Genomic DNA, 11,191 nt, shown 5'->3' with positions numbered 1-11,191 from the left:
TTGAAGTGATTCTCCCTCCTCAGCCTCTCAAGTAGCTGGGATTACAGGCACCCACCACCACTCTTGGCTAATTTTTGTATTTTTAGGTAGAGACAGGGTTTCCCCATGTTGGCTGGGCTGGTCTCGAACTCATGACCTCAGGTGATCCGTCCACCTCGGCCTCCCAAAGTGCGTGGATTACAGGTGTGAGCCACTGTGCCCGTCCAGCTGCATTTATTTTTAAATACCATTCCCCTCAACTTCTTCACCGGAAATTTTCAGACTATTTTACTTTGGGGATTATAATTTTTTTGTCCTCTGTTAAATCAACTAATATTTACTGAACATGGGTTATGTACTGGATGACAGTAAAGTTCTAGAACTGAACCAGTATGGGCTCTTAGGGTTTACTTCAGGCACACCAAATGTGGAATTCAGATGGCAAGAAGAGAAACTTGCTATGTATTGGGCAAGTCGGTGGAGGCTGTGCTACCAAGTCCTGAGACTAGGGAACATGCGTGAATTCTAGGCTTACAGGAATGTGTGAGCATGGGAGTGATGGGATGTGGGGTGGGATGGGCAGCCGAGATTCACATGGAAAATGCTGGAATGACTCCTACCTTCATCATTCAGAACTCTCCTGCCTTTTGAATTGCTTCTGTTTCATCTTCAGACTTCTCATAGAACTTTCTGTCTACCACTTTCTCTTAACTGAGAGCTGATCATAGTTAAGGACCTGTTTCCTTTATTGCTCTCCTAGGTAGAGGCTTCTTATCTCAGACTCCATGCACCGCAAGACTCAGAAATTTAATTTTGTAGTTTACTGGGTGCAGATGTCTCCAGGGGCTTGTCTCCTACTAACCCAACTTGCAGGAGATTGGTGTAAAATCTGTATCACAATTTTTCCTCTGCAATGACCAGTGACTTCTAGGGCATCCTGCCTGGCACATTGGGTGTTAGTAATTGTACTCCTCAGTAATGGTGGCTTACAGAATATTGAAGTTATTGACGTTTCTGTTTCTCTCATGTAAATGAAATACAGATATGGACAATTAAAGGCTGATATGTTGGCTCTGTGGAATCATCAATGCTCCCGCCTCCTTCAATAAGCCATCCTTATTGTGTGGCTTCCATTCACAAAGTCACTTCAAGTTCACATGTTAGACACTGCCTCTCCAGCCATTGAATCCATCATTCCAGCAGGAAGAAAGAGGATGGGGGAGCCGCCAAAAGGACGCCTAGCTGATTCAACACTCCTTTTTCAAGGGGTTTTCCCCGAAAAGCCTTATGTATTAGAAGCTAGAATTCAGTCATAGAGTTACCCAATCTCTGTAAGAGAAGCTGAGAAATTCAGTTCTTCAGCCAGACTTACCATCACTCCCTCTCCTCTCAAAATCAGAACTATGCTACTAAAGAAGCAGGAGAGAGAAAGAACATTGGGTAGACAGCGACCAATCTCGGTCATTATTATGGAAACAAGGTTGAACAATTTCATAGCAAATGTAGAATCAGAGATTAGCCACTTAGATACTCTTGAATGATGTTTCACTGGGCTATGGAAAAGATAGATGAACATCCCTGCCCCATTTAGGAATATTCATTCCTGGCCGGGCGCGGTGGCTCAAGCCTGTAATCCCAGCACTTTGGGAGGCCGAGGCGGGTGGATCATGAGGTCAGGAGATCAAGACCATCCTGGCTAACATGGTGAAACCCCGTCTCTACTAAAAATACAAAAAACTAGCCGGGCGAGGTGGCGGGCGCCTGTAGTCCCAGCTACTCGGAGGCTGAGGCAGGAGAATGGCGTGAACCCGGGATGCAGAGCTTGCAGTGAGCAGAGACTGCACCATTGCACTCCAGCTTGGGTGACAGAGCAAGACTCTATCTCAAAAAAATAAATAAATACCCACAAAGAAATATTCATTCCTGGAATGCTGCATCAGTTTTCCTTTTGTAGGATTGAATAAACACTGATAAAATGTTAATAACATTCTTCCCCTCTTATGCATTCCATGCAGACCACTCTACTGTAGGACTGGTCAGCGTGCACTGGTGCTGCTGAGCAAATGTTTCCACTGAAATACCCATATCCATTATGAATGGAATGCTGAATTACTAATCAAGGCCCCTGAAGTTTTGTCTCTAGCCGACAGTTTCGCCCTAGAAAAGGAAGGAAAAAAGCAGTGGCTTACGGCTTTTTAAGGAAATTTTATTCCTTCTTTCTAACACCCTTTAACCCAAAGACTGGAGAATAGGGAAAAGAAGGGAGATTGAGAGGACTTGAAAGTGGCCCTGGGAAGGTCCAGGGAAGAGAAGACTCCAGAGTGCTCTGGCATCCTGGAATAAGCTAACAGAAGCAACACTCCTTGCAGTCCTTTGAGATGAAAGTTGACAAGCTGTTTTAAGCTTTTGTTTCTTCAATTGAGGTAGCTTTGATATAATCCATAACAAGAAGCTCAGTCTGTTAGCCCCAGCAGTTTGACTCTGCACCCAAGTTGGGGATCCTGCCCTTCCTTTGGGGAGTGCTTTATGTGTCTTTTCAGTAGTAGGAACTCTGCCTTGACACTGGGTTGTTACTTAAAATTAGAACAAATATTCCTTGGCTGACATCTAGAGTGCCAAGTTGGCTTCAACCTCAGAATGTTTCAGCTAATGCTTTCTGGGCCAACTTCTTAGGTATTGAATAGCAATGAATTGAGAACTTCCCACACCCACATAAGATTATTACAAAGAATATCCTATTCATATACCACAATTCCACAGCAACTTGCTAAGGCAGAGTGAATAAAGGTAACGTTCTAGGAGTTTTGGGGGTAGCTCAATCAACCCATTGCAATCAAGAGGAGCATCATGTAGTAATTTGTTTTATCTTAAAAATGCATACAGATTTTACATTTTACTCCTTGGTATTGCTGTGTTTACATTCACATTTTAAACTCAACTGTATTCTGGAAATACTGATATTCCAGAAAGTTTAAAAGTCTGACTTTCCAAATTTTGTGAGTACTTCAGGGTATGCATGATCCAATTTGAGCTTTCTTTGGTTACCTTCTAGTATTGAGTAATGGTCACTTTGATTGAAGTTGGACACTTCCCAAGATTACTTGCAGCAGCACAATTTTGGTGGTGGTAAATGCTTTCATAGTGTTTCATGTATTTATTAAATTATATTTTATAGCTATAATTTACATTTATTTAGAAAATAGATGTCTTATTTGTAGGCTATCTTGTTAGTTTTCATACCCTACATACTCTATTCCCCCACAGTGATTGGCAAACTTTTTCTGTGAAGAAGCAAATAGTGAACATTTTTGGCTTTGCAGGCTATACAGTCCATGTCAAAACTACTCACTTCTGGCATTGTAGTGTGAAAGCAGCTATCAACAATGAATACATGAGCTGGGTGTGAGTAGATTTTAATGTAATTTTATGTATAGTAACAGGCAGTTGGGAAAGAATTCTGGGAAGGTGGCAGATTAAGAAGCACCAGGAACCTGTCTCCCCACCTAAAGACAGCTGTATGCCAGTATCTTCCTATTTTGGAACTCTGGAGTCTATTAAAGGCTTGCAACTTCCAGGGGAAGAATAGGATGGTAAATTGCAGTGACTTTTGGCCAATTTCAGCTTTTAAGCATAGTAGAAACTACCATCCCCCATCCCCAGCCCCCTGGCAGGCAGCTGGAGAAGCTGGCTTACAGCTTGTGAGAGCCAGAGTGAGAAAAAAAAAAAAAAAAAATCCTTGTCCTCTAACATCAGGGATCTGTACTCCAATCACAGATTACTGATTCTGATCACAACCATTGTTGTTGCACCTCTCCCCATTGTTGCATGCCCCTCCACCTCTGGCTAGAGTGATTTTCAGGAGGCTTAAAGGGCCAGTGTCCTTTTCCACATTCATTTTTTTTCATTTTGTCTTTTTGAGAGCTAACCTAGGACATTCAAAAGTAACTGCATGTATGGTAAAATTAGAAAGTGACTGCACATACTGAGGGAAAGGTGTAAGCTCAGCAAAGACCTGAGAAAAACTTAAGCTTATACCTCAGGCTGATCTTTGGCACAGAGAGGGCCTAAAAAAATTTTTTTTAACCTCCAAAACAATGAATAAGTTAACAAAACCCAGAAAACCCTGAAGAAGGGGGAGAATCTGATTTTCAGGGTTACCACATTATTAGCTTCCAATGTCCAGTTTTCAACAGAAAATCATAAGGCATGCAATGAAAAAACAGAAACAAAAACAAAAAAACTGTGGCCCATTTAAAGGAAACAAAATAAACAGAAACTTAATGAAAAAAATCTAATGGCAGACCTACTAGGCAAAAATTTTTAAAACAACCATTTTATTTTATTTTGAGGCAGAGTTTCACTTTTGTTACCCAGGCTGGAGTGCACTGGCACAATGTCAGCTCACTGCAACCTCTGCCTCCTGGGTTCAAGTGATTCTTCTGCCGCAGACTCCCAAGCAGCTGGGATTATGGGCACACATCACCATGATCAGCTAACTTTTGTATTTTTAGTAGAGGCGGTGGTTTCACCATGTTGGCCAGGCTGGTCTGGAACTCCTGAGCTCAGGTGATCTGCCCCCCTCGGCCTCCAAAAATGCTGAGATTACAGATGTGAAGCATTGTGCTTGGCCCTAAAACAACTGTTTTAAAGACACTCAAATTACTAATAGAAGATATGGGGAAAGTCAAGGAAACAATGTACGAACAAAATGGAAATATCAATAAAGGTATTGAAAACTATAAAAGAAACAAGTTATTCAGGAAATGGAAAGTATAATAACTGAAATAAAAAATTCACTAGAGGGATTCAGGGGCAGATTTGAGCAGTTAGAAGAAAGAATCAACAAACATGAAGACAGGACAATGACAACTATAAAATCTGAGGAATAGGAAGAAAAACATTTGAAGTAAAGTGACGAGAGCCTAAGGGACCTGTGAGACACAAATAAGTGAACAAACATATGAAGTCCCAGAAGGAGACAAGAGAGAGAAAGGGGAGGAGAGAATATTTGAATAAATAATGGCTAAAAACTTCTCAAACTGGATGAAAGACATGAACATAAACATCCAAGAAGCTTAACAAACTCTAAGTAAGATTAACTCAAAGAAATCCACACCAAGGCACATTATATTCAAATCTTGGAAAGATAAAGACCAAAATAATCTTGAAAGCTTCAAGGGAGAAATGACTCACCATACACAAGGATCCTCAATAAGATTATCAGTGTATTTCTCATCAGAAACTTTGGAGGCTAGAAGGCAGTGGGCTAATATGTTCAAAGTGCTAAAAGAAAACATTGTCAACCAAAACTCCTACATCCAGCAAAACTATCCTTAAAAAGTGAGGGAGAAATTAAAGCATTCCCAGATAAAAGCAGAGGGAGTTTTAGACCATTAGACTTGCTCTGCAAGAAATGCAAAAGGGAATCATCCAGGTTAAAGTGAAGAGACACTAGACAGTGACTTGAAATCTTCTGAAGAAATAAAGATCTTGATAAAGGTAAATACATAGGGAATTATAAAAGCATTATTTTTTTTTGCTAAAAATATAATAATTTGCTAAGAAAAATAATAATTTGCTAAAAAATTATTATAGCAATAGTTTGTAACTCTACTGTTTGTTTTCTGCATGATTTGAGAGATTAATGCACTTTTAAAAATTATTAGTCTAGAAACTAGTATAATTATACTTTGGTTTGTAACTTCACATTTTGTTTTCTATATAATTTAAGAGACTGTAATAGATTTGTTAGTTTATGGTTTGGGGCACAAAATGTATGAAGATGTAATTTTGTGACATCACCAACCAAAAGGGATGGTGATGGAGCTATAAAGGAACAGAGTTTTTACATATTATTGAAGTTAAGCTGGTATAAATTCAAATTAGAGTGTTACAACTTTAGGATGTTAAATGTAATCACCATTGTAAACATAAATAAAAGAGCTATACATACATGCAAAAGGAAATTTAAAAAGGAATTTGAAGACTTCACTCTCATAAAATCAACCAAATATAAAAAGAAGATAGTAGTGTTGGAAATGAGAAACAAAAAAGTTAGAAGGCATATCGAAAACAAATACTAGAAAGACAGAAGTAAGCCCCTCCTTACCAGCAATTAATTTGTCTAAATGATTAAACTATCCAACCAAAAGACAAAGATTGCCAGAATGGAATAAAAAATCCCACAGGATCCAAATATAGTTACAGTCATGTGTTGCTTAATGATAAATACATTCTGAGAAATGTGTCATTACGTGATTTCATCATTGTGTGAATATCATACAGTGGACTTACACAAACCTACACAGAATAGTCTACTACATACCTGGAGTACGTGATACATAGCCTATTGTTCTTAGGTTACAATCCTGTATGTCATGTTACTGTACTGAATACTCCAGGCGATTATAAATATTTGTGCACCTAAACATATCTAGAGAAGGTACAGTAAATATATGGTGTTATAATCTTATGAGACCACCATCCTATATGTGGTCCATCATTGGCTAAAACATCATTATGCTGCATGTGACTATATAGTCTGTCTACAAGTGACTTGCTTTAGATCCAAAGTCACAAATACATTGAAAGTGAAAAAATGAAAAAAGATATTCCATGCAAATAGTGACCAACAGAGAGCAAAGGTGACTATATCAGACAAAATAGACTTTAAATCAAAAAAGTTTACAAGAGACAAAAAGGGCATTGTATATTAATAAAAGGTTTAATATAGCAAGAAAATATAGACATTATCCTTAATTGAACTTACCAAGAAAAAAAAAGAGAGAAGACAGAAATTACTAAAATCAGGAATGAAAAGAAAAAAAGAGGCAGGGTGTGGTGGCTATAATCCCAGCACTTTGAGGGGCCGAGGCGGGTGGATCACTTGAGGTCAGGAGTTAAGAGACCGGCCTGGTCAATATGGTGAAGCCTGGTCTCTACCAAAAATACAAAAAATTAGCTGGGCATGGCGGCATGCACTTACAACCCCAGCTACTCCGGAGGTTGAAGCAGGAGAATCGCTTGAACCCAGGAGGTGGAGGTTGCAGTGAGCTGAGATTGTGCCATTGTACTCCAGCCTAGGTGACAGAGTGAGACTCAGTCTCAAGAAAGAAAGAAAGAAGGAAGGAAGGAAGGAAGGAAGGAAGGAAGGAAGGAAGGAAGGAAAGAAAGAAAGAAAGAACGTCGTTACCAACCTTACAAAAATAAAAAGGATCATAAGGTGTACTATGTATAACTGCATGCCAACAAATTTGATATCATGGCCGGGTGCGGTAGCTCACGACTGTAATCCCAGCACTTTGGAAGGCTGAGGTGGGCGGATCACAAGGTCAGGAGTTTGATGGTGCAACCCGTCTCTACTAAAAATACAAAATTTAGCCGGGCATGGTGGCATGTGCCTGTAATCCCAGCTACTCAGGAGCCTGAGGCAGGAGACTCTTTGGAACCCAGGAGGCAGATGTTGCTGTGAGCCAAGATCGCGCCACTGCACTCCAGCCTGGGCGACAGAGCAAGACTCCGTCTCAAAAAAAAAAAAAAAAAAAAATGGATATCATATATGAAATGGACAAATTCCTAGAAAGACACAAACTACTGACTCAAGAAGAAATAGAAATCCTGAATAAATCTATAAAAACTAAAGATGAAATTAGTAATTTTAAAACATCCCCCACACACAAAAATCCCAGGCCACATGGTTTCACTGTTGAATCAAAGTTTAGAGAAGAATTAATAACAATGCCTCACAAACTCTTCCTAAAAGAGAAATGGAAGGAACACTTCCCAATTTATTCTATGAGGCCAATATTACCCTAATACTAAAACCAGACAAAGATATCACAAGAAAATTCCATTAAAAAACACTTAACATACTAGGAATAAAATTTTATTTTTTATCCAAATAATACATGTACAATGTTTTACATGTATGTCATTTTGGATGGCCAGGGTGGCTGACAGGTGAACATCAGATAAAAGAGGATTGGGGTTTTAGTTTGCAATCTCTTTGAGAGCAGCATACAATGGCCTGGGACAACAAGGCTTGCCTCACTTGGCCGGGCTGACGGAGGATCTAAAAATGGCTGACTTGCACACGCTCTTAGCATTAGCACAGTGCCTGGCACACAGCAAGCCTTTAGCAACCTTAGCCGTTATTCACATTATATTGGCCACGGTGAATGCATTTGATAATGCCAAGCACAAGTGGGAGTATGGAGAACTAGGTATCATTGCTGATGCTGAATTTATACATACCTTCTAGAAGACAATTTGGCAACACATTACAAAGGAGTTTTTGTTTTATAAGTAGGTATGCATTGAGGTGGTGACTTCATAGAAATTTATTCTGAAGAAATAACTTGACAGATACACAACCATGTGATTCATGTCAGTGTTGTTTATAACCAAATGATTCATCTCAGTGTTGTTTTTTGTTTGTTTTTTAGAGATGGGATCTCACTATGTTGCCAGGAGTCTGGTCTCGAACTCCTAGGCTCAAATGAGTCTCCCTCCTCAGCCTCTGAGAAGCTGAGACTACAGGTGTGTGCCACCACGCTCAGCTTTAGTGTTGTTTACAACATAAAATAGAAAACATAATTTGTTCAATAATAGAGATTGGTAAAGTACGGTAGTCCCAGCCAAAAATAGAGCGTTATAAAGTTATGAAAACTCATGTTACAGAAAAATATCTTCCATGGCAAAATGCTAAGTGAAAATTAACTTAAACATCATCTGTACATATTATTTCAAATATATAGAGAGTGAAATGTTATATACTTAGAAAAATATCAATGGTGATTCTCTTCCAGTGGTATGATTATAGATAGTTTTCAATTTAATTTCTTTTTTTGTGTTTTTCTGCATGTTCTGTGTTTGCTTTTTTTTTTTTCTTTTTTGTTAATGGAGGGGGGAAGTGTCAATAATGTTACTGAATAAAAGTATAATGGTCTGTAGCACCCCAGTTCCCACTTCATTATCTACTCTTTTAATATTCTTTAATTGATTCTATAATTGATCCTTGGGTGTTAGTTTCATCTTTTCCAATCTGGAAACTGTACATGAAGAGTTTTCTGTTATTCTTAATGTGTCTTTCAGACCAGAGCAATTAAGCCCTCTTTAAACAGTGGCTTTACTCTGAATGGCAGCAGAAGTCTGCACAAGTTACTAATCTCGCCAACATCCTTGTGCTTCAGCCCTTGTAATACACTAATAGAATTATTAATCGTCTGTAATAGGTACAGATCTTCTTTCTTGGCACTGGGAAGAGGGCACCTCAACTGCAGAACACCATTAACATGGTATCCATTTTTCTTCTGTCTCCTTCAAAATACCCAGAACATCAAGTACTAGCAACTTAAGAAAGTTGATAGTGGCATTACTAACAAAGGCCATTCTCCCTTTCCACGAATATTCTGAAGCCATAGGTAGTAATAATGTTTGTGGTGTGCACCAGCAACCCTGATACCTACAGTAAGCTTAAAGCAAAATGAGAAAATTGTTCCAGAAAATAACAGATGCTCCGAGATCAAATTTATTTCCCCAGAGGAAGAAGAAACAAACAGAAAATAACCCCAGACATGATCAGGACATCCAACTGAGGAAACATCAATATTATAGACCACGAAATTAAAAGTTATGTGCCCAGTGTTATTTATGATATTAGTCCTTAATTTGGGGACTTGGGAATGGCAGATAAAATAAATTAGGAGTATCATAGAAGTCTCTAAACTTCCAGAATTCCATGTTGTACCTGTTGGAGCACTTCGTAACAGGGAAGCCACATAGGAGGAGAGAGGGTCAGGCAGAAATGTATTTTAAGGTTAGCCCTGATAGTCTAGACATGTGACTTTGAGTAAGTAATTGAACTTATCTGAACCTATTTTCTCATCTGTAAAATGGGTATAGACACATCTGTCTCACAGGGTTGTTGTGAAATATCTGGGATAGTGCCTGCAGGCACTCCACAAATGGTGGCACTTAGCATTACTGGCAGCATGCAGGGACAGTGCACAATCTCATATAGAGATGCAAAACAGACTTGGATAAACAAACAAATACACACAAATGATTGGGTGCTTTAAGGAGGTATCTAGTTATTTACTGGAGAAAATGGCAGAAAACTTTTGTTTAAGACTAATCATGAGGTTAGATCACTGAGTAACCGTGGGCTGTAACCATATCTAATGTAACCAACATTCATTTGTTTATGGGACTCTTGAGTCCAACTCTTTCACATTAAAGTCCACACTAAAATGTGGCAAATAGATACCACTATTTCAAAAGAAGTTTGGGAGAAAAAAAAATGTTGTCTAGAAATTTTAAAGATATTCTTGCGGAAACCCACAATTTCATTTTAAAAGGAAATTAAAAACAACAGACTCACGTCAAGGAAACTGACAATATTCTGGAAAGTTCCTAATGACTGGAGGATGGAGGTAGATGTGAAAAATGTGTAAAATCATTTTCCTAATCCATAACATTAAATCAGAAAATACTTGCAATGTTGTAATAGATACACTTAAATTATTAACTAATTATTTTTAATTAAAAAATTTAAATGCCTTTAAATATTGCTTAGGATCTAGAGCTCAACTCAATAAGGGTAACACAGTGGAAACATTGTGGCAGCCGGGATCAAAGGTACAGCATAGAGTCTGCCTTTCCTTAGTTGATTGACCTCGGGCAAGTAATTTAACTTTGGATCTGTTTTTGCATCTGTACAATGATGATTACAAACACTTAGCTTTCGTTATTGTGTGACCACTGAGATTATGCAGAGTCACAAAAGCTAGGATGTGCTGGCATCAGCTGACTTAAAGGCCCTGGAGAGTCCTGGAGACACAGAGGGTAACACAGGGTGTTTCCAACACAGGCTGTCAGAGACGAGCTGGGAGATATTTGTGGAGAAACAGCGGGGAAAGCTGGGGCTACAACAAAAGCAGCTGAGTCCTAGAGCAAGTCAGAGAGGAATTTCTGAAAACATTAGACTTAGAGGCACATAATTTTATTTAAAAACAAGAAAGATGAAAGTATAATGTGTGATGCCATTTTATTGTAAAGATTTTCTTGATCATTTCTTAACTTTATCACACTGAAACAAACACACCATGACAGTCATCTTACATAGACAGATGCACAGGTTAATGAAATAGTATTTTGAGGCTAAAGGGAGAGAACTTTGGAATGATCTCCATGGAACTGAACTGTCCCTGTT

The sequence above is a fragment of the Piliocolobus tephrosceles genome, chromosome 1 (assembly GCF_002776525.5).
Source record: "Piliocolobus tephrosceles isolate RC106 chromosome 1, ASM277652v3, whole genome shotgun sequence".
Lineage (NCBI taxonomy): Eukaryota > Metazoa > Chordata > Mammalia > Primates > Cercopithecidae > Piliocolobus > Piliocolobus tephrosceles.
The sequence above is the reverse complement of the archived record's forward strand: the minus strand, read 5'-3'. Positions refer to the sequence as shown.